Source organism: Pteropus vampyrus, unplaced genomic scaffold (assembly GCF_000151845.1).
Source record: "Pteropus vampyrus isolate Shadow unplaced genomic scaffold, Pvam_2.0 Scaffold14, whole genome shotgun sequence".
NCBI lineage: Eukaryota > Metazoa > Chordata > Mammalia > Chiroptera > Pteropodidae > Pteropus > Pteropus vampyrus.
The window spans coordinates 10,638,117-10,642,034 of NW_011888795.1; the positions used below are offsets into that span (position 1 = coordinate 10,638,117).

The following is a 3,918-nucleotide window of genomic DNA, read 5'->3' on the forward strand; positions in this document are numbered from 1 at the left end:
AAAAAAAAGTAATAGCTTTATCTCACTATTTAGAATTGCAAGGGGTAGTCATTTAATGATGGTAGTCAGGTAACTGCCCTATCTTACTCAAGGTCTAGTTCCCCAAAACTACACCCCAAGCTCGCATTCACTCCTCTAAACTCCCTTCCCTCCTTCCTTCTCCCCAAGTAAAATAAACAACTATAAAAAAGTTATAAATATAGATAGAATATCTCCATACTATCTTTTAGGGATTTCTAGAGAGGAGATTCCTGTATGTGTTGCCTAAATTTAACTATGAAAATAAGCATGCAATAATTATATTAAGTAAGCATATTTTAATAATTTGGCTTATTCCTAGTTTCAAAATGACAGGCTCCTTTAATAATGTGGTCATATATGAGTAGGAATTTGTAGTTTAGGTGAAGAAAAGTATTATTTGTGAAAAATGATAAAATCCCTGATTTTAATGGAGAGGATAAAGCAGAAAAGCACTAATTAATGAACTAAGTCATGGTGCAGCTGATATTAAGAATTCAATTTTCTAAGTATCAATCATTTATAGCATGTCACAGGTTAACTGTTTGGTGGAAATAATGTCAACACTAATACTTTTCTTCATTTCAATTTCCAATTGAAAAAGCTGCGTGATAAGTCAGCACAGATTTAAGAATAACAATAGTTTTGTAAAGTGTCATATTTATCAGGTATGTATCTAAGTCCTGCCACTGGTGGCAGCCTTATTAATACTAGTCTTAAATGTTCAATTTTCTATTTGCTTATAGAATTTTACTCATTTGGAAAAGTGTGGCTTTTAGTGGTGGTGGACAACTAAATATAGGCTATTAAGGTTTTCTGTTCCTTCTGTAGTCCACTGCTTTGTTAAATGAGGCAGTAGCTATATCTTTGTCACAGGAGAGGAAGGTGACTTGTGTACTTGGCTGAAACTGTTTAAAAATGTATCCTGCTTTTGGGAGTAGCAGGTTTCAGGTCTTAGGCTTAAGCACCTTGGTCCATAGTGAGAAAGGTCAGTATCCCTGGCATCCATTGCTATCGCTATGGTTGTTATGTACAGCTGGAAAGAGGGCATTCAGAGTAGGGATCAAGACAAAAAAATTACAAAACGATGGAGGCCTAGGAGGCAGGTGACAATAGAGGGAGATGACTAGAAGACCCTCACCAATGGCGACATTTAGGGATCAGCATTACTTTCTGCCTGCTCTGGCAAGGCTGACCAAATTCTGATTAAAGAAACGAATGCGATTTTAAGACAAATGAATAGAAGAGGGTATAATACTTATTTTTTAAAAGTGATTTTAATCTCAAAATATATGGCAAAAGCAGGAATATATGAGAAAAAATATTTAACATATATTTCATTCAACGAATTAAAATTCAGCTATAAGCAGAAAAAAAATTGTAGATCAGGGTATTACCCCCAGCAATTTTACTAAAATCATATTCATGGTTATTTAATAAGAGCATTCTAAGAACCCAATTCTCAACAGCACTGTATATTCTAATGGATATGTTAAAGCAAAGGAACACCGGATCCATGTCGTATGACCTATCCACTTGAACTTGAACCTTTGGGGAACTTTTTTCACAGAAGACGTAATTTTACAGCTTTAGTATAGTCAAGTCTCAAGTGGATTATCTGCTTTGTGAATTATTCAGGGCATAATACAAATCCTGGCCAGCTTCCTTTCTTTACCCAGCGAGCTCTTCAGCTGAGTTTTCCATGTAGCTCAGTCAGGGCATATTTTAAAAACTAAAAATAATTTTATATTTATCAAAGCAAAATACAAGCTAAATATATTGTAAAGACAATCATATGAAGCACCCTAAAATAAAATAAAAATTCAGAATTTTTACATTTCTTTTCAAATAATAATAATGAGTTGATTAATCATCGTCAACATTTTCCACTTAGGACCATTCACTAAAGAAATCTAATTTTAAAAATATGTCTTCCAGAATAATTCAGATTTTTCTAATTATTGTATCTGTTCTAGGGTCTGATTTATAGTAGAGTTAATATTTACATCTTCAAGCAGCTTTGTTTTAAAGTTTCACCATGTATGAGGGTTTATCCTAGACAACTGCAATTTCTTGACTAGTAATTATAGTAAGGTCTCACTTAGAGTTGTTGATAGGTTCTATGACTTTAAGTGAAATGATGTATAACCAATTTCACCATAACCTAACTTGATATAAACAAGAATTAAGTTCTAAAACATCTCAATGTTATAATGAAATGACATACTGTACAATATACAAATGACAAACAGACCAAGTGGTAAGAATTTCCATTCTCCATAATAAGTACCAATATTTTGCAAATTCCAATTAAGTCTAGAAGTGGCTCTTGGGGTTTATTTCTCAAGAGGGGCATGAAGCAAGTCCTCACCAAAATTCATACTTTCTTTTTTAGAACTAGGAAAGTTTATGAAAAGTAAGAACTGAGAGTTTGGTGAATATCAGTCAACAAAAAATTATTCAGTATCAAGCCTAAGCACTCATTTTTTTGATCATTCAATTCAAGAGGTAGACCTAGATAACTAATTCAGTGTCTAACTACATTAAGATATCTAAAATGATACATAACTACAACTTGAAGTGGGAAAACTGATTTCGGAAATAACAGAAATAGCATGACATTTATAAAAGGAGAAGTGACAAGGAATAGTTTCTTGAATATAAGACAACAGGTTGTGAGACTACCTTACTAGGTTAGAATTTGAGATGAAATATGATTTAACACTATAACTCCAAAGGAAGATTTACAGAATATTCAGGATGGACATGTAAAAAAAGTAAAAACCACAAAAAAGGAAACAAGTAAATGAAAACAACATATGAGAAACAGTGAAGGAATTAGTAAAGTAAAAACTTAAATGCCAGGCCAGTTCTCCCATAACATGCCCCAAACATGAGAACTTAGCGAATACGTCCCCAGGAAGGTCCAGCGCAGTACTACCTAGTATGCGTAAGAACTGTCCTGCTGGCTGCAAGCCTCAGCTAGCAGGTGCCTACTGTCCTCCCCTCTGTGCTTGCTTTCAGCAAATTCATATGCTGAGCTGACTGAACCCTTATCTTCTTCCATCTGGAAGGACAAAAAAGCAACAAGTCTCATATTACAGAACAATACTCTCTACTGTATATAGGTTTAGAATCAAAACAGCAAGTTGGGGTCCACAATCTTTGAGGCAAAAATGAATGTTCACACACCACTACATTCATTTACTGTCACAAAAGGGCTAGGAGCAGCTTCTTAAGGGGGCATACAACAAAGCGCACAAAATAAAGCCATGATTTTCCAGTGCACAAAGTTAAATTAAAACCAGGTTTCCTTCAATAAAATTAAACTTTTTATATTAAACAAATTCCTTGCCACAAAGTTTTAGGGTTCTTACTGCAATGGTATGTCCCGTTCTGCACAGCTCATGCTCCCTTCTCAGAAGACTTCTCTAGTCTAACTGGACTTTAGCAGAGTAGAAGAGTCAATCACATGGTCTTTCAAATGTTACACATGTGAGTGAAGGGGGCTTGACCTGATCTAACAAAATCAATTCAATTATTAATTTGAAAAACATTTTTAGTGAGTGTCAAGTAATTTATACACATTTCTATTCTTTAGTTTTTCTCTATTTGTATTAAGAGACCTTCTAAGGAGTATGAGCCTAAGCTACATTTAACTTTTCTTAAATTATAAAAATAATGTCCTCGATGAATAAAAAAACAAAATTTTCCTAATTTCTATGTATTTTCTCAGTCTTCAGACTGACCAATAATTATTTCTATAAAAAAATGCTATAGTGAATTTCTAACATATGTAATAAATAAATTAGTAGAATTCCTTGGTTTCAAGGATATGGCAAGTTTATGTAAAGATAGCTAATTATTATAGCTTTGCCTATAATATAGGGGAGGGGAAAA

General features: G+C 33.6%; 1 protein-coding gene across 2 annotated transcripts in view; it reads right to left on the bottom strand.

Annotated features, from left to right (window-relative positions):
• The window catches only part of ATP11B (ATPase phospholipid transporting 11B (putative)), a 104,700-nt gene that overhangs the window by 10,943 nt on the left and 89,839 nt on the right, over positions 1–3,918 (bottom strand). The gene's annotated exons all lie outside the window — the stretch shown is intronic.